General features: G+C 61.9%; 1 protein-coding gene across 1 annotated transcript in view; it reads left to right on the top strand.

The window, feature by feature from the left end:
* The window catches only part of USP31 (ubiquitin specific peptidase 31), a 43,321-nt gene extending 38,792 nt beyond the window's left edge, over positions 1–4,529 (top strand). The window contains exon 17 of the mRNA XM_042798510.1: positions 4,507–4,529. The gene's annotated coding sequence lies outside the window, so the exon portion shown is untranslated. The remainder of the gene's footprint in view (positions 1–4,506) is intronic.
* The last annotated feature ends 20,558 nt before the right edge of the window (positions 4,530–25,087 follow it).

Raw genomic sequence — 25,087 nt, 5'->3', positions numbered from 1 at the left:
GCGAGGGCAGGTTCGGACTCGAGCGGTTATTAAATCTGGGTCAGCAGGGGAGGCTGTCTGGGCACAGGGCTGGGGCTCGCAGATGTTGGGGCCCTCGGCTGGGATTACCGCCGTGCTAAACCAGGATTAGATTACGAGGCGCAGGGTTGTGACACCCCGGGGAGCGCTGAGGGGGGGGACAGGCTTCCCGCCTTGTCCCCGCGCCCCGGGAGCCTGGTATGGGGCTGGCCAGGTACCCGTCCCGCGGGGCTGCAGCTCGCCTGCCCCTGGCTTGGGGGGCACCAGTGGGACCCCCAGCCGATGGGCGACCCGGAGCAGCTCAGCAAGCTGCGTGTGCGGCTGGAGGCGCCATCCCACGGTGTCCCCATCCCACGGTGTCCCCATCCCAGTGTCCCCCATCCCAGTGTCCCCATCCCACGGTGTCCCCATCCCACGGTGTCCCCATCCCAGTGTCCCCATCCCAGTGTCCCCATCCCACAGTGTCCCCATCCCACTGTGTCCCCATCCCAGTGTCCCCATCCCACAGTGTCCCCATCCCATGGTGTCCCCATCCCAGTGTCCCCATCCCACGGTGTCCCCATCCCAGTGTCCCCCATCCCAGTGTCCCCATCCCACAGTGTCCCCATCCCGGTGTCCCCATCCCACGGTGTCCCTATCCCACGGTGTCCCCATCCCAGTGTCCCCATCCCACAGTGTCCCCATCCCACGGTGTCCCCATCCCAGTGTCCCCATCCCGGTGTCCCCATCCCACAGTGTCCCCATCCCACGGTGTCCCCATCCCATGGTGTCCCCATCCCAGTGTCCCCATCCCACGGTGTCCCCATCCCATGGTGTCCCCATCCCAGTGTCCCCATCCCACGGTGTCCCCATCCCACAGTGTCCCCATCCCACGGTGTCCCCATCCCACAGTGTCCCCATCCCACAGTGTCCCCATCCCACGGTGTCCCCATCCCATGGTGTCCCCATCCCACGGTGGCCCCATCCCAGTGTCCCCATCCCACAGTGTCCCCATCCCACGGTGTCCCCATCCCAGTGTCCCCATCCCGGTGTCCCCATCCCACAGTGTCCCCATCCCACGGTGTCCCCATCCCACAGTGTCCCCATCCCACGGTGTCCCCATCCCATGGTGTCCCCATCCCACGGTGTCCCCATCCCAGTGTCCCCATCCCGGTGTCCCCATCCCATGGTGTCCCCATCCCAGTGTCCCCATCCCACAGTGTCCCCATCCCACGGTGGCCCCAGGGTTTGGGGGGTCGGTGTGTGAGGAGCTGCCCACTCCCTGCCCGCAGGCAGCTGGTCTCTGCGCGGATATTTATTAGCACTGGGCTGCCTCCGAGAGCCAGAACAAAACCCAATCTTTGGAGGCTGTCAATAAATTATAACATATTAGGCACTGTCATCTGTACCCCTGGACTCTTAAATTTTGTTCTAATTAGAGTATCGCTTTTCCTTCCTCAGCACTTTTTCCCCTCTGCTGGGTATCGATCCTTTCTCTGTGGGGATCTGACCAACTGTTGACAATTTATGGTAACATAAAACTAGTACCTCTTACAGCAAAACCCAGCTTTTAATAAAAAACGCTGACACCAGCCTCTCACTGGCAGCCTAACCTGATTACCAAATGGATTTAGCAGTTAAGGCCGTGCTGATGCCCTGGTCCTTTTGCACACAGGGACTTTTACTGTAACACTTAACGGGCTTTCAATTGTCATAATATTTCATAAATACACATGTACCTCATTGAAAGCTCTGAGGCCAAGAGGAAGTCCTGAAAGCGCTCCCGCAACCTCTCCTGGCTGGTGGACACTCGCAGCTCTTACGGGATGGTTGAGCGGGGCGGCCGTAGGGCTGTAGGGTCGGGTCGCTGATGAAATCGGGGGGGGAACTTAAGTGCGGGTTTTTGTCACAGGCAGAGAAGAGCCTGGCGATACCGGGCGATACCGGGCGATGCCTCCCCTTGACACCCGTGTGCAGTGGGGTGCGGATGAGACGCGCCGTGCCGGCCCTCAGGCGCTTGCCGTGCCTCCGCGGAGGCAGCAGCTGGGTTTTTGCACCCACAGAGCCTCAGCCTCGGATTGCAACGGCTGCTGTGCCCCCGGTGTGGGGCTCTCCCCCCGCGGAGCGCTGGTGGGAGCTGGGAGCTGCTGGTGCTTCACTGGGCTGGGGACGGGAGGGCTGCGGGTCCCTGCGGGGGGACACTGGCTGCCCGGGTGGGGGGCTTGTTCCCCGCGCACTCCGGGGCTGCTCGCACCGGCCCTGCCCCGTGCTGCCGCGGAGCTTTGCTGGCCCGGCCCTGCCGCCTCTTTCCAGGAGACGTTTGAACTGGGGGAACGAGCACATCGCTGGCTGCTGGAGCAATTTATCATGGCACCGCATGGCCCTTTTTCCACATTAGTTTCATCCAGTGAAAAAATAATAAGAAACTGCATGTCTAACATAATGACCTGAATTTCTTAATACATGAACGCAGGGTGGATGGCTGTATGTTTCCACTCGGTCTGAGCCAAACTGTGATAAATTGATCCTTCCTGAAGGTATTGAGTATTTCTCAAACTATTCATCAGCCTCACGACAAATTCCTCTGTCGGCCCCAGCTGACATCTGATTTTAAACACTTCTTCCAGGCCCGGTGCAGAGGAGTGGCTGTTTGGGAAGCAGGGACCTTATCATTTTTTAATGCACTGCAGTTCCTGGGTTTATGGAATATTTATAACAAAGTCGTTATTTACCAAACAAGCCAGAGTGTTCGCAGGGGGGGGATAACCCGGGCACCTCCCGCACCCCTTCCCGTGGTGGCCGAGTGTCCGGCTGGGGTGTCCTGGCCCCAGATGCCACAGGACCTGGATCCCTAACGTGCCTCTGGCTGCGCGCTCCGGCCCAGGGCTTGGCCTCGCTGCTGTGGATGGTGAGGAGCTGGTGGCCAGTGGGCAGGGACGGGGATGGGGACAGGGATGGGGATGGGGAGGGGGACGGGGAGGGGGATGGGGATGGGGACGGGGAGGGGGACAGGGATGGGGAGAGGGATGGGGACGGGGATGGGGAGAGGGATGGGGACGGGGATGGGGAGAGGGATGGGGACAGGGAGGGGGATGGGGAGGGGGAGAGGGATGGGGACGGGGAGGGGGACGGGGAGGGGGACAGGGAGGGGGACGGGGATGGGGACAGGGAGGGGGACAGGGATGAGGACGGGGAGGGGGATGGGGAGGGGGACGGGGAGGGGGATGGGGATGGGGACAGGGATGGGGACGGGAATGGGGAGAGGGATGGGGACAGGGAGGGGGACGGGGATAGGGACAAGGAGGGGGACGGGAATGGGGAGAGGGATGGGGACGGGGAGGGGGACGGGGAGGGGGACGGGGAGGGGGATGGGGAGGGGTAGAGGGATGGGGACGGGGAGGGGGATGGGGAGGGGGAGAGGTATGGGGACGGGGAGGGGGACGGGGAGGGGGACAGGGATGGGTACGGGAATGGGGAGAGGGATGGGGATGGGGAGGGGGATGGGGACAGGGAGGGGGACGGGGATGGGGAGAGGGATGGGGATGGGGAGGGGGACAGGGAGGGGGATGGGGAGGGGACGGGGTGCTGCTGTGAGCAGACGGCTTTGGTGCTGGGCCGCCTCCGAGCCCTTTCACTTGTCCTTGCTCCAGCCCCCGGGCCCTTTGCCGCTCTCCTCTGCCCACGAGCGCTGGTGGCTTTGCAGGTCGGGGCTGGTGGTGGGTGCCCAGACCCGTGGGCCGTCGTCCCGCTGGCGCGTCCCCGCAGGTCCTGGGAGCGGGTGTCTCGGTGGCACCCAGTGCTGGCAGCCCAGCCCCCGCTCCCCGGGCACCCAGTTCCTCCCAGCCCGCAGCCCGGGACGCAGCGCTGTCGGCTTGTTCTGCGGGGTGTCACCAGCGCTGTGACATCTGCTCTCCCTGCTATTTGCTTCCGTCTAATTCTTTTTTATTGAAATGAGTTTAAATTGTCTGAGAATATATTAGATTACTCTTTCCCTGCGGTTAGCACTCTTGTATAGATGTGAATAAACTGCACAGCAGCTCTCGCACGCGCTCTTGCTCCCTTTTTTAATCTAAAAGAAGCCGGCTCCCTGGAGAACTGGTGCGTTTCCTAACGACCTTAATGAGTTTCCATAGCTGGGGTCAGATTATCTAGAGAGGCGGTAATGGCGGGCCCGGGAGGTGGCCCTGCCTCCACCGCTGCGCCTCTCCGATAGCTTTGTACTCCAGACTGTAAATAAAGCAGAGTTTGATAGCTCTGCCTGGCTCCGCGATGAATACATTTTCTCCTTTAATAGGCAGAAGTGTGTGTGTTGCAAAGCAATTCATGAAGCCCGTATGACAGTCTTTAAGCATTTTAATATTTTGCAAATGATTTATCATTGGTAACGAGCAGATGATATACTCCACTTCAAGGGTATGGATTATCTATTAAAGTCCGTGTGTAAAAGGCATCTGCAGATGACATACTGCTGCAGAAAACGGAAAGTACAACTTATCTTTTGTTTTACAGGAGGGGTCAACAGCTTCTGCCACAGCTCAGGAGGTAACGGGCGTCCCCGCTCGCTGCTCTAACGATGTAAATACCTGCCGCGGGGGGGTCCTGTGCCGCGCCGGCACCGATCCTGCCCCCGCGCTGCCTTCGGAGGCTTCGGCCCATCGGACTGGAGCCGGTGTCGTGTCAGGGTAAGGGCGGAGGGGGTGCTGATTCACCCCGGCCGCTGGATGGGTTTAGGGGCTGTGATATCGCCTCCCTGCTCCAAGGAGCGCGGGACACGTCCGCGTTATTTATTTGTGGAGCAATTGGTGGGGAGGGGCTGGTCGCGCCGTGCGCCACCGAGGCGGGTGTCGGGGCTGGCACGCACGGCGCGGGGGTGCTGCCGGGTGGGTGCTGCGGGGGGGGGCAGCCCTGGGGGGCCGAGGAGCTCCGTCCCTGCCCGGGGGGGGCGGCGGAGGGGCTGCCCCCTGCGTGCCGCCCGCACAGCGCGCTGCGGGGATTGTGCGTGCGGGTGTGCACATGCACGGCGCGTTGCTGGTGGGAGGTGTCGGTGGCTCCGTGCTGCCTGCGCTGCCTGCGCTGCCCGTGCTGCCCGTGCTGCCCATGCTGCCTGCACTGCCCGTGCTGCCTGCACTGACTGCACTGCCTGCGCTGCCTGCACTGCCTGCACTGCCTGCACTGCCCGTGCTGCCCATGCTGCCTGCGCTGCCTGCGCTGCCTGCGCTGCCTGCACTGCCTGCGCTGCCTGCACTGCCCGTGCTGCCTGCACTGCCCGTGCTGCCCATGCTGCCTGCACTGCCTGCACTGCCTGCGCTGCCTGCACTGCCCGTGCTGCCTGCACTGCCTGTGCTGCCTGCACTGCCTGCACTGCCTGTGCTGCCTGCACTGCCCATGCTGCCCGTGCTTCCTGCACTGCCTGCACTGCCTGCACTGCCCATGCTGCCTGCACTGCCTGCACTGCCCGTGCTGCCCGTGCTGCCTGCACTGCCCGTGCTGCCTGCACTGCCTGCACTGCCCATGCTGCCTGCACTGCCTGCACTGCCTGTGCTGCCTGCACTGCCCATGCTGCCCATGCTTCCTGCACTGCCTGCACTGCCTGTGCTGCCCGTGCTGCCTGTGCTGCATCTCTCAGGGATGTGCAGTGGGGCTGAGCAGCTCACCTGGGCCTGGGTACCCTCAGCGGGTCTGCCCTGGGCTGGCAAAGCCACAGCTGGGACTGGTGGCAGCCTGGGGACACACTGGTGGCAGCCTGGGGACACACTGGTGGCAGCCTGGGGACACACTGGTGGCAGGCTGCTGGAACAGGCCTTGCTCTGCCCTTGCCCAGGGGCCCTGGGTGGTGCGGGGCTCCCATGGGATGCGCGGGGAGGGAGAGATGCCACCCCCACCCCATTTGGAAGAGGCCCAGCTGGGCCCCGGAGCCGCGAGCGTGGGTGAGCCGCGCTGTGATGGTGTCGTGGTGTGATGCTGTCACGGTGTGACGCCGTTGCAGCCTGATGCCATCACGGGGTGACACTGTCGCGGCGTGACACGTGCCGTGATGCTGCACCCAGCCCCGCGCCCCGGCTGCTCCCCTCTGCACGGCACCCGCAGCGCTCTGGTCCCCCAGGGGTGTGCGGGGTGCCCCCCGTTCCCCCCCCGAAGCCAGAGCAGCCGAGGGGCCGTGCCGCCGGGCTTTGCCACCACCTGCTGCCCCCTCCCTGCACACCCCGGGGGCTCAGCAGCCCCGAGGGGGTCCTGCCCACGGGACACGCGGCTCTTCGCACCCCTTGGCTCTGGCCTCGACCCTCTTGCTGCGCTCAGGGGCCAAGCGGGGCCTCCTGGGCTCAGGGGGACGGGGACGGGGATGGGGACCCGTCCCGTGGGGCGTGGGGAGGGCGCGGGTGCTGCCCCATGGCTATGCCGGCTTCCTTACGGCGAGATTAATGGTGGTTGTTGGGTTGGGAGTTTTATCACCTGGATGTTTCCTCTTAGCTCCTGAAACCAACTTCAGCCCAGATTTATTACGTGGCAAATAAATAAAAGTGAAGGTTTATTTTGCCTCATTGTTCATCAGAAAGGAATGAAAATGTAAGCAAAATATTAAAAATAAAATAGACTCGCTTTTACTTTAATTGACCTTTGATTTTTAACTTAATACCTTCCCCATGTTGCTGCTTCAACCTTTAATTTCTCTTGGTGAAGTGGCTGTGTTCAATGATTCATTCTGTCCTGAGGCAAAGCACACACTGTAATTGGTTTTTAACTTCCTGGAATGTCAAAGCCAGGATTGAAATTTTACGTATCACACCACCAATTCAATACTGGCTTTAATAATAATGTTGCAGAAAGGAAGGCAGATTTACAGCTGTAGAAAAATGTAATCAAATTTTGAGCCAGAACGCAATAAGTCCAAATGCTAGTTTTCATTTGGAAGCTTGTTAGATAAATGTGGTATCACCGGAGCCGTTCCCAGACCGTTTCTGCCGCTCCCGGCCACAGCAAGCGTCGCCGGCGGCCGCGGGGGCTGCGGGAGCTGCTGCCTGCGGTGCTGCCCCGGGCGGGGGGCTGCGGGGGTGCGGGGGGCTCTGGGGGTTCAGGGGTGTGGGGGGCTGTGGGGGTGCGGGGGGCTATGGGGCTGCGGGGGGCTGTGGGGGGCTGTGGGGGGCTGTGGGGATGTGGGGGTCTGCGGGGGGCTGTGGGGCTGCGGGGGGCTGCGGGGACTGTGGGGGTGTGGGGGGCTGCAGGGGGCTGTGGGGGTGCGGGGGGGCCCTCACCCGGCCCCACTCCCACAGCCCTGGAGGAGCTGTGGTGGCCACCGCTGCCACCCTGCCACTCTGCTTCTGGGGGGGAACACCCCTAATTCACTGCAGATGCCAAAGGAGTAATCGATTCTGGCCAATTAATGTCTGATAAAAACTAATAACCCTTCTTCTCTCCCTTTCTTATTACCGAATGACCTCCAGCAATCCATTAGTTTAACAAACGAGATGCGAGTGTTCGGCATGGCTAATGACTCTGGATTAAGCGCGGTGACACCGAATTCCTCAGCCGCCCGGCTCTCCTCCCTCACCGCCGGGCTCTCGCACCGCGGCTCGCCGTGCTGCCTCCCCTCGCTGCCCGCTCTGCCCCTGGGGGGGCTGGGGCCCCGGGAGGAGCTGTCTCGGGGTTCAGGGCGCGGCGGTACCACGTACCCGTTGGCCCCGGGCTCCGCGCATCTCCCTGCGCCACCGCCCGCAGCTCTGCTGTCCCTGCTCTCTGCTTAGGCTGGCCTAAAAAGCTAACTGAGCTGAAATTATTTTCTTTCCTTGGAAGAGCCTTTAAATAATGTATCGCCCTCGCTTGCTGTTACTGCATGTTTTAAAAATCCAGGGGAATTTTCCTTCTCGCTGGCGTATTTGCATCTGTTTGTTGGGGGGGGGCACGTTACCATTGGAAATTCCCTTTGGAGGCCGCCGCCCCGGCGTGCCGTGGCGCGGTGCTGGGCGCAGGACCGAGCCGTGGTGGCTTTGGGGACACCCCGCTGTGCCCCCCCCGAGGCGTCTCACTGCCGCGCTCGCAGCCCCCCGGAGCCGCTGCCCTCCGGCTCAGCTTGGCCCTGGTGCATCTCCACACAGAGCGCAGCGCCCGGCCTGCGCCGGCGGGACGGTTAGCGGGGTTAGCGAGGGTTAGCAATGGTTAGCAGGGTTAGCAGGGTCAGTTAGTGAGGGTAGCGGGGTTAGTCTTGGCTAGTTAGTTGGTCCTGGCTGCCCATGCAGCTCCCCGTCCTGCATTCAGATGACAGCAAATGGCAATTAAATTCAAATCACGGAAATCAGAGCCCCTAAAAACATCCTCCAGAGGATCTTACCTCCTGAGACATGGTGATAAGAAGTTGCTGAAGGAAGAATAGTTAAACTAGGGGAACTATGGGCAAAGCAAATGTGACCTGTCCAGAGCGGCGAGGGAAATGTTCTCCTTTCTGTGCTGCTGTCAGGTAGAGTCTCACGTACTCTGTGAGGTTTAAATATCATAATCAAAGTTTAGCTGGCATTTATCAGGCTGCCAGGGCTCCAGTACTCACGTCCCGGTGTGCGACACTGCTGTGGGCTGGTGCTCCTGGTCAGTTGGAGGGAGATCATTTATTTGAGCCGCTTTCCTGGCTGACCTGAGCAGCCAAACTCATTTGCAACCCGAATTTCACAGGAAGTTAAGCTCTCCCAAAAGGGCTAAAGAAGATATGAAACTGGGTAAATGTTAAACCTGTTAGAAGCTCTTCCCATAAAGTTCTTTCCAGATACATTACCCTTTTCCCTGAAGCGGCAGTATTTTTGAGTCATGTCTCCATAAAGCATGAGTGGTCCCAGGGGAGGCCGCCAGCACGGCACGGCACGGCATGGCGCGGCACAGCACAGCACGGCACGGCGCGGCACGGCACGGCATGGCAGGGCACGGCACGGCACGGTGTGGCACGGCACGGCACGGCACGGCACGGCACAGCATGGCACAGCATGGCACGGCACGGCATGGCACGGCACGGCACGGCACGGCACGGTGTGGCACGGCACGGCACGGCTCGGCATGGCACGGCACGGCACGGCACGGCACGGTGTGGCACGGCATGGCACGGCACGGCTTGGCATGGCACGGCACGGCACGGCACGGCACGGCACGGCACGGCGTGGTGCGGTGCAGCCAGCCCCAGCCCCGGCAGCGGGGTCCCAGGGAGCCGGAGCTGCCGCTCGGGCCGGTTCCCCCTGGGCAGGGGCAGGAGCCGGCAGCGTTCTGGGGGCTGCAGCGCCCGGGCTGGGCACGGGGCCCCCAGGAATTTGGGGATGGGGGGTGGGTTTTCACAGCCAGCCGGGTCCCCGCCGGGCCCCTCGGCACCGAGGGCTTCCAGCCGGTGCTGGCTGGCAGCCGCTCCGTTAGCCTTCACCCAGAAGTGCTGGCCCTGGGGGCAACGGCGGTTGCCCAAAAAGGTGCCGCGGGAAGACAGGCCACGGGCTGTGGGAAGCGAAGGGGAGTAAATGCAAAGAGGTCGGTGTGGAGCCGTTGCACGGCGTTCCCAGGGTGGCCAGTCAGGGGCTGGGGATGCGAGGTGGCCGCATTTCCCCTCCCGCTGGACGGGCTCTCCTCTCTGCGGGGGTTTGTCACCACCCCGGTGGGACGTGTGACCCCGCTGGAGGGCACAGCCGCACGCGGGGCCGTCGCTTCTGCCGTGCCAGCGGTGAATCACAGGGAGCATTTCGCAGCCTTCCGTTAGCCTCGGCTTGAAATCCTTGTCCCTCTCAGAGGCCACGCTGGCCGGGGGCACTCGGGACCCGCCGCCGAAGCCTTCGCTGAGGCTGGCAGCGACCCCAGGGCAGCTCTGCCCGGCGGGAGCACGGCGGCACCGGCGCCCGTGGGGCTGATGCCGCCTGGGGCAGGGAGCGAGGGCTGGCACCGGGCGCTTCCCACCAGCACCGCTCCCTCCCAGTCTGCCCAGTGCTGGGGAATGATGAGGTTGGGGGGGGGCCCAGTGGGGTGGTGACGCTTTCTGGGGAACTTGTGGACCCCCAGGCCAGAGATCAGGAACTTCTCGCCACTTGCCAGGGCCGGGGCTGGCTCGGGCACCGACTCTTTCTCCAGCCCGGTGCTTTCTCTGGCTGCCACTGATGTTCAGGCTGGGGCTGAGAATACAATAAAGAATAGTGCAATATATGGAAATGAATCCCCAAACTCATACTGTGTCTGTTTTGCATGATTGGTTTCTATTAAATTACTGCTGTGCAAACACGCTGGCAGAGCCCGGTGGGTTCGTGCATTCTCGAGAGCGGGAGTCTCTCCCAGACGCGTCTCCCGCGAAGAGCCGCTCGCGTGATTGTCCTCTTGTTCCCTCCTTCACAGCATATTACTTTCTGCGATGATTCAGCTTCGAGCCTCTCGTCCGCTTTAAGGGATCGTTTAATATTTAAATACTTGTCACCAGAGCGGGAGGCTATGAGCACACTCGGCGAGGGGTCTCCTCCTGCCAGCCCCCGTTACACCAACGGAGCCCTGCATGGGCAGCAGCAGGGGACCGACCCCAGCCCCGGCCGGCCCCGTGAGGGCAGTGAAAGCAGTGCTCTTAATTACAAAAAGTCCGTTTTCAATTATGTTTCTTCTTTTACTTCATTTTTAAATCCTAATTACAAATAATCTCAGATGTCACTCTGAGGAGCGGAGGAGTTTATCTGATGTGACGCTCCAATTGTCTCTGCCGCTGCTCATCGGTCGGGCTGCGGTTCGTGCCGGGAGCGGTGGGACTGGGTCTGGTGGCCGAGTCCTCCCCCCGCTGGCTGCCTGGGGGGGGGTGGGGTGTCCGTCTGTCCGGGAGCGTGGCTGGAGGGGGGACACATCTTCCCGAGCACATCCCCGCTCTCCTGCAAGCCAGTGCTGCTGTGCCTGCCAGTGCTGGCGGGGCTGTGTTTGCCCTGAGACGTGAGAGTCCTTGGGCAGCCCCGGGGGATGCTCGGCCGGGGGCTGGGGGGTCGTGGCTGCAGCCCCCCCGGGCGGCTCCCTCAGAGCAGCCCCCTGGACACAGGGGCTCAGGCTCCGGAGCCGAGCGGGATTCGCAGAGCTGCAGGGCTGAGGGACGGCGGGAGCTGCTCACCAGAATAACGTCTGTCTCTACCGCGCCGGTTTCCACGTTTGCTGACTTAGGAAATGATAGCAGATGAGCCTACTTTGCAGAAATTGAGGAAAATCCCATTTTGCAGTAATTTTTTCATGAGGCTTGCAACATTCTGTGTTGCTGTGACGCATTTCACCCAAGTCTGCCCAAGACTGAGCCACTGAAAATTAAACCCGCTGTCTTCGGAAGGTCCCAGCAAACGGCGGGGACTCGCCGTGGCTCCCTGCCCCGGCGCCAGCGCCCGGCGGGGCAGGCAGGGCACCAGCGGCAGCCCGGCAGCATCGCTCCAGATGCCGTCGGGGTCTCCCGGCTCAGCCAGCCAGCTTGCAGCTGGGAGCCTGTTGTGGTTTGGGCCTGGTTGGCAGCCAACCCCAATGCAGCAGCTCTCTCTCCCTTCCCCTCCGGCAATGAGAAGGGACAGAGAGCCAGGCTTGGGGTTCAAGATAGGACTGGGATGGGGAAAAATTCCCCTTTATGATCACGAGCAAAAGGCAGACTCGTTAGGGGAAGAAAAAAAGAACATACATTTATTACAGACACTAACAACACATAACAGAGTAGGACAGTGAGAAGCATTGCCACATCTTGAGAACACCTTCCCCCCACCCCTCCCTTCTTCCCGGGCTCAGCTCTGCTCCCGATATCTCTACCTCCTCCCCCAGGGGCGCAGGGGCAGGGAATGGGGGGTGCAGTCAGCGCTGCCACTTCCCTTATCTTCGGTGAGGGGAGTGTCCGGAACTTGTTCCTCCTGCTCCATCGTGGTCCCCCTCTCACAGGAGACAGTCCTCCACAAACTTTCTCCGACATGAATTCCCTCCCACGGGCCGCAGCGTTCCCCACACTGCTCCGTCATGGGTCACTAACTTCCTCTGACTGGATTCCCTCCCACGGCTGCAGCCCTTCCCGAGCTGCTCCGGCGTGGGACTCCCCCGCATGCTGCAATCCTCCCAGCGCTGAATTACAGCAGCGGGGCTGCCTTTTCCCATGAGACCCCGGCCTTCTTCAGGCACAGAACCTTGATCAGCGAGCAGGAACGACAGGCCATAAATCAATGTCTGCTCCACCGTAGATCTTCATGGGTGGCAGGGGGGGGCCGCCCTGCCGTCTCCCCACAGGATACAGGGGGGTCTCTGCTCCGGCACACCTCCCCCCTCCTTTCTTCCTCCGTTCCTCCACTGACCTTGGTGTTCATGCAGCTGCAGCAACTCCTCCTCACAAGTCCCACTGCCCTCACCACGTCCCTTCTTAAATACGTTATCGCAGAGGCGCAGCCGATGGGCTCAATTTCCCAAACAGAAGTGGAGCTGACGTGGAGCTGGGGGAGCTTCGAGAAGCTTCTCACAGGGGGTCGCCCCGATAGCCCCCTCCCCTGCCACCAAAAAACTCCACCACTCACTCAACCCGGGACAGAGCCCGAGGGGCTGGGGGTGAGAGCTCCCAGCCCAACCTGCAGCAGGAAAAGCTGAGCGGCCCGAAGGCTGTCGGGAGAGGGATGGGAACGGCTTCTCAGCCCGGCAGCTCCCGTCCCCAGCTCCCCCCGCAGCCGGAGGGTCCCGCTGCCCCACACCCGCCCCCCGCCCGGGCCCACAGCGGGGCTGCAGCAACGCCCCCGCTTTCAGCAAAGCTCTTTCCTGCAAGAGTCTGTGAAAGAGGCCCTGGCCTAATTGGTGCTACTGCCGGCGCGGCGGCGAAGTCTGGTGTTTTACAGCACCAGGGCTGCGTTTCCTATTGATTTCATAGGTTGCTAATGGTCTTTTTCGTACAATAAGAGGCTTTTGTGGGAAGAACTTAATCCAGTCCTATCGCAGGGTGAAATTGCACAGCTTAGTGCTTAGATTTCCAGGACGTGATCTGCTTTAATAGCAGAAGGAGTTTTATCTAATACATTTGGTGCTCTAATATTTTCATGGCACAACAGGTCCTAACTGAGCTGTGTTCCTGTACCTGCGCGCAGGGGGCCGGGGCTCTGCGGGGCGGGGGGGGGTGGAAGCTGTCGTGGCACACGGTAGCTCGTGGGGACCTTTGCGGCGTGACCGTCACCTTCAGCAGGTGCAGTGCCGAGCCCCAGCGCTGCCACGGCCGCGCGTTATTGAGGTGATGGCGAGGCTGGTGCTGAAGATGACAGAGCTGTGCAGGGAAGCGGGACTTTGTTTTCCGCAGGGTTGGTTTTTTATTTTTCCTTTCCTCTCCCCTTCGCTGCTGCTCCGGCTGCCGTGCGGTGAGTGCTGCTTGCTGTCGGGCGGGGGGCCGGGGGGGCAGGGGCCGGGGGCGGGTGCACGGGGCCAGCACGAGCACGGGGTGACGGGGGGCAAGGGGTGGCGGGAGCTGCTCACCAGAATCACGTCTCCGCCGCACCGGTTTCCATGTGTGCTGACTTAGGAAATGATAGCAGATGAGCCCATGTCCTGGTTTGGGCTGAAACAGAGCTAACATTCCTTTTCAGGGGCTAGATGAGTGCTGTGGTTTGGATTTAGCTTTGGGTTTGGTAGGAGAAGAATGCTGACAGCACACTGGTGTTTTCAGCTGCTACTGAGACTGCAAGGACTCTCCGACTCCTCATGTCCTGCCCGTGCGCAAGGGCACGGGGAGCAGGGAGGGGGCACGGCCACAGCACCTGACCCACATTGGGCAATGAAATATTCCAGATCATGGCACGTCATGCTCCCTGTATGGAGGAGGGGTGGTGGGGAAGGAGCTCTCTCTCTCTTGTTTCCAGGATTGCGACTGCAGGATCTTGGCATCTCGGGGTCGCTGGCCTGGAACGGGCTGGGGGTTGGTCAGCGGGTGGGGAGCAATTACGCTGGACATTGCCTGGTTATATGTTTCTTTTTGTTTTCCCCCCATCATCGTCATTGTTCTCATTTCATTGCCATTATTAAACTGTTCTTATCTCAGCCTATGAGTCTGCCTTCCCCCCTCTAATGCCCTCCCCCATTCCCAGGTGGGGAGGGGGAAGGGAGGGTGACCAGCTGCGGGGGTTGGTTGCTGACCAGGCTCAAACCACGACAGCCAACTTTGCAGAACTTGAGGAAAATTTCTGGGGCAAGGTGGGGCCAGGGCAGGGCCAGGTCCTGGGCACTGCCGGACACGCTGTCCTGCCACGCCGGGCAGGCGGGACGTGCTCGGGGAGGGCAGGACGTGCTGACACCGCGGTGAGACCCCGGGGTGCGGGACGGGATCACCTGTGACAGTGTGGGACAACATGGGATGGGATCACCTGGGACCGTGTGGGACAACACGGGATGGGATCACCTGGGACCGTGTGGGACGGGATCACCTGTGACGGTGTGGGACGACGTGGGACGTGCTCAGCTGTGATGCTGTGGGATGACACGGGATGTGCTTGCCCGCGATGGTGTGGGATGTGCTCGGCTGTGACAACGCGGGACAGGCTCGCCCCCCCGGGCAGGTCGCCCTGTGCCAGCCTGGTCCCATTTCAGCCGCGTTTGGGGGGGTCGGGCCCGTCCCCTCCCGGGGTGGTGGCGGCCGGGAGCGGAGCGCTGGGGCAGCGTGCACAGAGGGGACGGGGCCGTGCCTCCGCCTTTGGATTAGGCGTGTGGGAGATGGCTAATGGATTGAGACGGCCAGGATTAAAGGTTAGGAAATTTCTCTGTGTATTTTATGTAAATAAGGACTAATGAGGTTTTCATGATTACCTTTAATTAGCTTTTCCACAAGTAGTGGTGATTTATATGGTGTGAGCCTGGGCAGATGACACATGCAGATGCACACGCGCTGGAGCCCCTTCATTAAACCCGTTTTTAAAAAATGAATCCGCAGTGTGTGAGTTACGTATTAAATACTCAAAAGGAAGATTTTAGGGGGGGTGAGAAAAGGCAGAAGTGAAGCCCGAGCTCCGCCGGCCCGCGGGGGCTGTGCTGTGCCGGGGCGGCAGGCTGGGCTGTCCTCGTGGCCGTCCCACGTGGGGGTCCCGGGGGGGCCTCCCCGGCCTCTGCCCTGAGCCGCCCTTGCTGCCCCGCAGGGCGGCCGGCCGCCTCCCTCGTCGCGCCCCGACCAAAGCGGGAGATTTCCCTCGCCCATAAAAGACAAGAATCATCGTTTCTTGTGGCTGCAGAGAGAAACCGGGAAGCGAGGCCCCCGGGAGCTGGAGCCTGTGCGGGAGATGGTGAGAACGGAGGGAAATGTGCAGTCCCACGTCGGAGCCGTGCCGGGCCGGGGGGGGTGCGCGGTGCTGGGGGTGCCGGGGGTGCAGCGACCGCGCTGCGAGGGGCCCGGTGCTACCGCGGGGTCCTGCGGCAGCCTGGCCCCGAGACCGGCACAAAGGCGTCGGGGGAGAAATGGATTTAAACTGGAGACAGAAGCAGGTCCCCTTGGAGCTTCCCTCTTGATCCCGAAATGCTGGAAAATGGTGTTGGGTGGGAGGGGAATGCATTGTGCCGAGAGACAGCAGAGCGAGTGAGTGAGATGGCTTGGACAAGTACGACCAATTAGCCTGACATTAATCCTGGGCAAATGGGTGGAAAAACTAATGCGAGATTCAATTAATGGGAAAATTAGAGCCTGGGAATATAAATTCATGCCTGTCAGTGTTTTTGAAAAGAAGTAGGTCCTGTCAAACCAACCTGATTTCATTCTCTGATAAGATTACGAGTTTGGTGGCGGCACAGAAATAACAGGCTCTGGATGGCGTTTCACAGGTGCCCTGGCTGAAGAGCTGGTGGAAAGTGAATCAGAAAACGAGGCTGGAGAACCGGGAGGGAATATTGCCACTGTCGCTGGTTTGCAGCCGGGCCGTGGTGGCTGTGCCTTCCCGGGGAGCTGCAGCCTGGTCGGGGTCACAGCAGCGCCGGTGCCGCGGTGCCGCGCGGCGCTGGCGTGTGAACGGAGGGGAGATGGGAGGGATGTTCCCACTGCTCCGGGGCAGCAAATCGCCCGGCTCGCGCGGGAGCGTGTGCTGCCCTCCCCAAGTCACACACCGGCTTTCTGGGGAAAATGCGTGTTTGCAGAAAACGTCAAGTTGGCTTTATTTTCCTAAACAGTTAAGCAAAGATGATTCTGAGTGTAGCAGAAGAGGTGGAAGCTGTGCCCAAAGACCCAAATCCATCTGATTATGAATGGATTTAATTAACCACCGTATTCCCTTTTATCACAGCTCTAGCAACAGACAAATTTATGCAGCTCTTGTCTCATCCCTGCTCACCACTTCGGGGCCTGTTTCAACGTGACGTCCCCGGCTGGAAGCCGGGTCGCTGCCGCCTCCAGCACGCAGAACGCCCGGCAGAGCCTCGCGCCCGCAGCCCCTGTGCCGCGGCAGCGGCTCCTCTCGCCGCAGAAGCCGCCGGCGCTGCCCGGGATGCCCCCCGGCTGGGGGGCCGCCGCCTCCCGCCCCACGTTGCTCCCCGGACTCGGTTCCTCCTCCGGGCGTTTTCCGGCAGCTCTGGGACGTGCAGCCGGCTGCCCGCTGTGCCGGGCGCTGGAGGGGCCGCTCGGTCCCCGCTCGCCTTGCCGGCTGCCGGAGCTCTGCGCGGGCAGGGGCACGGTGCTCCCAGCCCGTGCCCGCTGCGGGCGTGCGAGGGGCCTGCTAGCTCCCTGCTTGCGAGAACATGGGGCCCGCTGAAGTCCTTTATTGCTGTTTTTTAAACACCAGGGTTTTTTTCTTAAAATCCAACAGCTGCCCAGCCGTGCGAGCCGTGCTCGCAGACAGGTACAAATCACCCCTTGCACTGGAGCGCCCGGGGGAGAGGAAGCAGCCAAGAGCAGGAGAGCAGCGGGGACACTCGTGCGTGCACTGCCGACAGCCAACCCTCCCCGCATCCCTCCCCGCATCCCTCCCCGCATCCCTCCCCGCATCCCTCCCCACATCCCTCCCCACATCCCTCCCCGCATCCCTCCCCACATCCCTCCCCGCATCCCATGGGGCTGGGAGGGCTGAGCTGGCCATGCCGCGCCGTGCCATGCCGTGCTGTGGCAGAGCTGCACTGCCCCGTGCACACTCCACTGGGGCTGCTCAGCCCCCAGTGAGCATTACAGACCCCACGTGTCCTTGGCACGCAAAGAACCCCATTAGGGTGCATTAGTCAGCCATGACTGATTGCTTTTCTTCTCTACAATAGTACAACAGCTTTTCAAACGCACCAGTAATGAAAATTTTATCACAGCCGGGTTGCTCTCCTGCAGGTCTGTTGCTTCCCCTCAGCGTGCCGGCAGGTCGGACCCCACCCAGGGCCTGCAAGAGAAGGAAGGCCAAGGGGCCGTGGGCACGGCTCACCGAGCAGTGGGGCCGTGGCCGGAGGGGCGAGCTGGTGAGCTCCTGGCAGCCCCCGCACTGGCATCGCGGCTGGCAGGGCGCTGCAGGCACGGTGCTGCGGCCGGGGCTCCTCTGCCGGGACCTGCGCCGCCGGCACGAGGGTCAGACTGCACTCAGAGTGCTGCACCGGGGGCTCTTCGCACTCCCCCAGCCCCAATTCTTTCTGTTTTTCCAGCCCCTTGCTGGCCGACTGTCTCACTGCCCATCCACGCACCCGCTTCCCTTGTACTGCCCCGGGCTCCCACGTCCAGAGGTGATGGGTCCCCTCAGCTTCCAGGAGGCTGGAGCAAGAGCGGGGCCGCGGGTTCACACGCTGCTGCAGGATGCTTTCTGCTGGGACGGCGCTGCCAGCGTGGTGGGGGCATGTCCATGCCGTGGGGTGCAAGGGCTGGGGCACGTTTGGGTCTGCGCGGTGGCCCGGGGCAGCACCCGGCCAGAACATGGGGACCAGCAGTGCCCCGGTCCTCCAGTGTCCACGCAGGACGGCACTGGGAGCCCAGAGCGGTGCTCGGGTGTGCTGTGAGTAACGGCCCATCTTCCTCCTCCCTGGGCTGATGTAAATGAAGTGCAACAAAGCAGCACCGAGCGCCCTGGCCGGGCTGACATGCTCCCGTGGCGCAGGCGGCGCGTCGTGGCCGGAGCAACTCGCCGCCCCGTGCCCGGGCGCTCGCCGGTGCCGCGGCTGGAGGACACTGCCGGTCCCTCGATCCCGGGGAGGTGACGGGCAGCGGGGCCGGGGGCTGCTGAGTGACCCACAGGAGCTGCACGGCTTCGCCACCGCCGCTAACTTTTCCAATTTCCCCCTAGAAATTGTTTCTGTCAATATTTTAATTTCATTTGGGCTGAGCAGGCGGAGCGGAGGCAGCGCATCCTAAGCAGATCATTTGTCTCCCGCTCCGGATCTCGGCGGGGGCCCAGCGCACGGGGCGATGCCGGCGGCTCCTCGTCAATGGAGCCAGGGAGCCAGCTGGGCAGGACGAGCGGGGCAGGAGGGGACCGAGCCCCCCGCCCCACTCACCCGCTGCCCCGTGCAGGGCTGGGGCTCCGGGGCGGGACCCTGCCCCACGGCGGGGGGCAGGTCCGGGGCAGGGGACCGTCGGTCCCTCCCATGGGGCTGCGTGGGGCTGCCACGCTCCCCCAGCGCCGTTCGGCTCTGCAAAGCCCCGTGCGGCAGGAGATCCCAGCGGGCTGGTGTGGGAGAGCCCCTCACTGTCCCCCTGCTTCTCCCAGAGCCTGCAAATGCCGCTTCTGCCGATGAGGTATGTGTATCTGGGGGAAGAAAGGAGCTCTTAACCAGATGGTGGGGCTAATAAATTGCTCAGGAAAGGCTAACTAGTACATGCAGCCCGCGTTTCCTCTGCGTATCTAATGCAAAGTGCCAAAAGAAATCTGTCTCAGGAATTAATTCAGAGAGGGTAATTTCTGTTTCCCAGTTGCTGTCATACATTAGAAATATCTGAAATGCCTCCAGTTGGTTACCAGTGGTGAGGAGCAGCCAGGGGCTGCCATGGATGAGAAGCACTAAAAGAAAATAAATTAGCCTCTTGCACTCAGCCCTTCCCTCAGCTGCTGAACCACAAGTGACGAGCGGCTGTTGCTTAAGTAATGACCAGAATAATGAGGAGAACAAGATCCACAAGGGAATATTAACTCGCAGAAACAACATTTTCTCCCCCTTTTGAAGTTTGCCCCCAGCAGCCCCTGTCCTGGCAGGGAGGTGAGCCGCGTCCCAGTGGAGCTGGGGGGAGGGGGGTGCCAGGGGTGCTGGGGGTGCCGGGGGTGCCGGGGGTGCTGGGGGTGGGTGTCAGGGGTGCCAGCACAAACCCACTGCTGTCCCACAGCAGCCTCTGCCCCACGCCTCCCGTCCTGAGGCTCTTCCCTTCCTTTCCCCTCATCCACCCTGTGCCAGTCCAGCTCCTCCTGGCTTAGCCAGGTGTAATCCCCCCGGTGCTCCCATAACCACCCAAACCCAGTCGCCTGCACCCAGGGGAACCAACGCCACCAGTGCTGGTCAGCCCCGCACACGCACCCACCAGCCCTGCAACCAGGTAAGAGCCCCTGGGGATGGCAAAAGGCCGGATTGGACTGTGCAGCTGACCTGCATGTTTTCAAGCAGGCTGGCCCAAACGAGTTTCAACAAGTAGCCGGAGCAGCCAGAAGCTCATTAATGGCCAGGTCTGAGCCCTCGTTTCCAGGCGATGGGGCGAGGGGAGCCCGCTGCTAACGAGCAGGGAGGGCAGGAGCCGCAGCGTGGGGGACCCACCGCTCTGCTGATGGCCGGGGGGGGGTCCCAGGACCCGCAGCCCAGCTGGCAACCCAGGAAACCGCTTGTGAGCACCGGGGAGTAAACTGGGAGACGAGGAACGGCCGCCGTGGGTCTGTCCTGAGCAAATCCTCTCATCCAACCTGATTCCTCCCTGGGAGAGGGGCGGCTCAGGCTGCGGTGCCGGGGGGCTGGAGGGGCCGGGTGCAGGGGATGCGGCACCGGCCGGTTGTTTGTGACCATGAGCTGTGTCCTGGTGAAGCCGCGGGCGTTCGCTGCGGGCGTTGCTGGATGCAGCTGGAGGAGAACACGCAGGCGGCGGGAGAACTGGGTGCAGGAGAAGCGGCAGCGGGACTCAGCTGAGCCGGTGTGACTGCTGGTCTGCAGGTGGATTAGCCAGTGCAGCTAGCAGAAAAAAGATTTCCACCAAGCAGCACCAACATCTCCTGCCCAGGGCCGCGCCGTGGGCTCATTCTGCACAGCCTGAAGCGCAGGTCCTCTGTGCAAGAGGTAAAATACAACCCCGTGTTTTCCATCACTTCTGCAGCTCATCTCTGCAGCCTTGGGCAATCCTGGCTTCAGGCACAGCCCGGCCGAGCTGGGGCTGCCGACAGCGGTTCTGCTGCTGGGAGGGGGCCATTGGTGCACACACGCCTGGTATTTGGAGGCATTAAATATCTTAATCACAGGCTTGGTAATGCGCACCCTGGGCATTGGCAGTCTGTCCCCTCTTACTTCTCCAATTGCAGCTCACGTTGCTCCAACTGCTGGTTTCACTAATTGCAGCGCATGAGCCGCTGCACGGGGCCGCGGTGGCTCCGGTGCCCTGGCAAAGCTGAGTGACTGCAGGCAAGGATGGAGCTGGGCGGGGGACTGAGAGTGGTGTCTCACACTATTTTGGATCTGCTTTATTGGCAGTGGGAGATGCTGTCCCTCTGCACCCTGCTAGCACTTGGGAACTCTCGCGGCGTGGTCCTGTCCCCACGCCCTCCCCACACCTTCAGTGATGCTGCCCCATCACCTCCAGTTCCCGGGGCTCCCGCTTGCGTGTCCTGAACCCGTTTCTCTGGAGAGTTCTCTCTGAAAATTAGGCCCCTTTGAAACTGCTCCAAGCTGAGCACCCAAAGCTGCTGCTCGCTCCTGGAAGCACGGGCACGCCGTGGCAGCTGGCCGGGGAGCAGCCTAACCCCCTCGCTCCGTGGCGTGTCCTCATTAGAAATAATCATCATCATGGTGCGAGCCGTCCTGCGCCGGGCGTCAGTAACCGTCTGCACCGCGGCCGTGGCGGCTGGAAACACCTGTCAGCTCCTGGGCACGATGCTGGCAAAGCACCCAGCCAGACCCCCTCCCTGGGGGCACCCCGCACCCCCCGGGGACGGCCCTAGGGCTGGGGGGATCCGGAGTCGGCCCAGAGGCTCGCTGTGTCCCCTTTGCTGGGCGGGAGCTGCCGGCACCGAGCTCCCCTGCGCAATCCCGCGGGCACCGTGCGCCCGCCTGCCCTCGCCGGCACCTCCGGCTGGTATTTCCCATTTCACAAGGCCGAGCGGGTGCGTTTGTCCAGTTCTCAAAAGGAATGGCCCTGCTTGGAGCCTCGCTGTGCTGTAATGAGCATTTTAAGGAAGTTCATCCCTCTGATGATGTAAACCAGAAGCGCTCCTGAATTTCAATTCCTTTATCTCCTCTGGCTGTCTGAGTCATCTGGGGAACATTACCCTGACTTACTGCTCCTTGTTTGTATCCACTAACAATTACATGGGGGTGCTATTTGGAGAACTACCTCATTTCACAGTGTGTGACTAATGATGGAAATCTTCTTTCCCATTTAGCAGTTTGTTAGATACCTGTTGCAGCTGCAGCCATCCCCAGGAGGATGCGTGTTCACTTAATGTGTCGTCGCAGGCAAGGCAAGGCATTCTTCTGCTAAAAAAGGGCAACAAAACACTGGGGCTGTAAGTTTTCTTTGTCTTGCTCCCCTCCAACACCCTTTTCTACCCATCCCACATGTGCGAGCACCAGGGAAGAAGTCATTTCGCTGGGTGCTCTAAGGGAAATAGCGGGCTGGCTTCATCTTCAGCTTTCCGGCGGGTGTAATTAATCGGTGGGGCGGTTGGTGCCGGGGCTGGCCGCGCCGGGAGCACAGCGGGCAGCGGGGTGGCTGTGGCGTTAAGGACACGGACACGCGCTTCTGCCGGGCCTCCCCCACCTTCCTGCCTTGGTTTTGGGTCAGGATAAGATTTTCTTGCTCCTGGTCCTCCAGGGTCAACGCAGCGCAAAGGCATCTGCCTCGGGTGCCTTGGCTGGGAGCGGGGTCAGCGCCTGCCCACGGGCTGGGCTGGGGGCTGCCCCCCCCGGGGGGGACGGGGGCTGCCCACGCCTGGGCTCAGACCCACTGCGGGGGTGCGGGCAGGTTCTCGGGTCTTGGCAGTGGAGCTGGTGGGGGGTAGAGGGGCTGCCAGCTCCTGCCCTCACCGGGGCCGGGCTGCCCCTCTGCCAGGAGCCCCACGGCTCTGACACCTCCTGCTGAGCTCCGTAAATGCAAGGCTGGCTCCAGAAAATGGGAGTATTTTGCAGGTGCTGTTTTTTGGGGTGGAAGCAGAGTGTGCAGAGCCCGAGGGGAGCACACAGAGACCGAGGGGAGCACACGGAGCCCGTGGGGAGCACACGGAGCCCACGGGGAGCACACAGAGCCCGTGGGGAGCACACGGAGCCCACGGGGAGCACACGGAGCCCGTGGGGAGCACACAGAGCCCATGGGGAGCACACAGAGACCGTGGGGAGCACACGGAGCCCATGGGGAGCACACAGAGCCCGCAGGGAGCACACGGAGCCTGAGGGGAGCACACAGAGCCCGTGGGGAGCACACAGAGACCGTGGGGAGCACACGGAGCCCGTGGGGAGCACACAGCCCGCAGGGAGCACACGGAGCCTGAGGGGAGCACACAGAGACCGTGGGGAGCACACGGAGCCCATGGGGAGCACACGGAGCCCATGGGGAGCACAGGGAGCCCACGGGGAGCACACGGAGCCCGTGGGGAGCACGGGGAGCCCGCAGGGAGCACAGGGAGCCCACGGGGAGCACACGGAGCCCACAGGGAGCATGCCGCCCGTCCCCGTGGAGGGTGGCAGGAGCAGGCAGTCTCTAGGACGGGCTCACCGGGCCAGGCTGGTGTGCCCGGTGCTGGGGGATCGTGCCGTGGTGCCGGCACAGCCTGTGCCTGCGTGGGGCCCGGCCGTGCCGGGGCGGTGCCGGTGTGGAGTGTCTGGCAGCCGCAGGGGAGGCAGCTCTTGGCACAGCTCTGCCTTGGCAGGCTGCGGCCGCAGAAGTGACGGCATTAAAATGCTCGTGTTGATCCGGCAGAGGCAGCCCTGGGGCACCAGCAGGCAACGGTTTGCTGGGAAAAAGGGAAGTGACAATAGTCTCCATCAAAATTGTTACAGCGCTGTCCCTTAGAGCCAGCAGTCCGAGAGCTGTGATGGAGGTTTTCTTGTTTGCCATTTCTCCCTAACAAGGAGAGTTTTAATGGCACTTAGTGCAGCTCTGGCCACAGGGCCCCTGGGCACGCAGCCACACAGCGTGCTGGCCAGGCGGGCTAGCTGCCCAGAGCACAGGGCACTGCTGGAATGGTGCTGCTGGCCCCGGGGCCGCGGGCCAGCGCTGGCCCCAGGAGAGCTCCTTGCTCTGCTCAGTTCTACAGAGACGCACATCTGAACGAGCTTGTCAAGTGAAATTTTCTGTCTGGTTAGAAATGGATTTTCGAGCTCCTCACTCATATGTAAACATTTTTAGTGGTCCCCAGCCAAAGCAGAAACAGCGAAAGCAAACATCAGCCTGAGCAAAACCAGTCCCTGCAGGGAAATCACCGGCCACAGAAGGAAACAAAAATGCATGATGGCTTCAAAAGACATCCATTAAACTGTGTGCTGAAGTGATTCATGGTGCTGGTAGTTAGACTTTAATTAGATCTTAATCACGTAATTTTATCTTTGTTTTAGAAATTAGAGTTTAATGACTGTATTGCTCTCATAACAGCGCTGTGGCTCAATACAGTAGTATCACATGGCAGCACTGCAGTGGGCAGAGATGGGACAGAGATTATCTGCTGGTCTCGGATCATTATTTCTTAAATAAAGAAATATACTTAAAATACACAGATCCAGCAGGACCTGCCGTCACTCCCAGCACGCGGGGAGGTGGGAGAGGGTAGGAGCGGTGTAAAGAGGAGGGGCACAGGCTGAAGCCCCTGTCTCCCGAGACCAGCCATGCCCTTTCCCGCGGGGATGGGCACCTCTGTCCTCTCCCTCCCAGGGACCCCCCGAGCCCCGCAGGGGCTGAGCAGGGACCCGGGGCTGCCCGTGTGGTGGGTGCCACAAGCTGCACATGGGGGGAGCAGGGCTGCCGCGCCAGGGCAGGGCCCGTGGGGGGACCCCCTCTCCTCACCTCCCTCAGCCCTTGCGCCTGCTGCTCACCACCGTGCCGAGCTGTGTCCCTCCAGCGCAGAACAATTAACGGGCAAACGAGGCTGCCCAAAGCAGGGGCTGCAGCTCGCCCTGCCCGGCCTCGCCAGCTTCTCACCGGCGGCAGGAGGCTGGGCTGTTGCGGGGGGAGCGGGCGGCTGGGCACGGCTGCACCCCGCAGGCAAGGGACGAGTGGGCGCTGGGGGCTCGGCCCTGCCCTGGGGCAGGGGGGGGGTCACCCTCAGACCTCTCATCCTCCCCAGTGCCGGCCACGGAGCCGGAGCGTGAGCCCGGCACTGCAGCCCCGCTGCCACGAGAGCCCCGTGCCAGCGAGGGGACCCCGGTGTGTGAGAACGAGAGATGGACCGCGGGCTTTCACTGGGGCTGGCAGGCTGGAGCCTTCACAGGATTAGCACCCGAGCCATTCATCTCAGTCGCTCCTGGGCACTCTCCCTCTTGTGTCGCTGTTTCGGGCACCAACACACTTGCAGCTTTCCCCACGCCGCGGAGCGGAGCTGCTGTGCCCTGCAGTGTGCGGGGGTGGATGTGTGCTGAACGGCCACGGCCGCGTGGACCGTGTGCTCTGCACATACCCACAGACCCTGGACACATCTCCCAGGAGGGGGTTTGTCTCCCTTGCTAGCTGTGGGGTAACGTTGGTACCTGCTGCGGAGGATAATAACCTCTCGGCTTTGCACCCTACTCTTTATTTTAGTTTAGTTGAGTCACATGAAGCCCACGCAAGTTCGCAGGGTGAGTCCCTATGGCAGGCAGGACCGGGGCAGTGCTGCCGAGCTTTGCAGGGGCGCAGGGCCCAGGGCTGCCCCGTGGAGCCAGGATTTGGCCCATGCCCAGCCCAGGGGCTGTGTCCCACAGCGCGTCCCTCTCAGCTGGGCCGGGGAAGCAGCAGATTCGCTCAGCTCTCTTTGCCTTTCCGAGGTGGTTGAGCTGCCCGGGGCTCGCCCGTGACCCGCTGCTCGGGGAGGCGGAGGGCAGCGTG

Source organism: Tyto alba, unplaced genomic scaffold, assembly GCF_018691265.1.
Source record: "Tyto alba isolate M040663 unplaced genomic scaffold, T.alba_DEE_v4.0 Super-Scaffold_28, whole genome shotgun sequence".
In the NCBI taxonomy this organism is placed as follows: Eukaryota; Metazoa; Chordata; class Aves; order Strigiformes; family Tytonidae; genus Tyto; species Tyto alba.
This window is presented reverse-complemented; position numbering and strand designations above follow the sequence as displayed.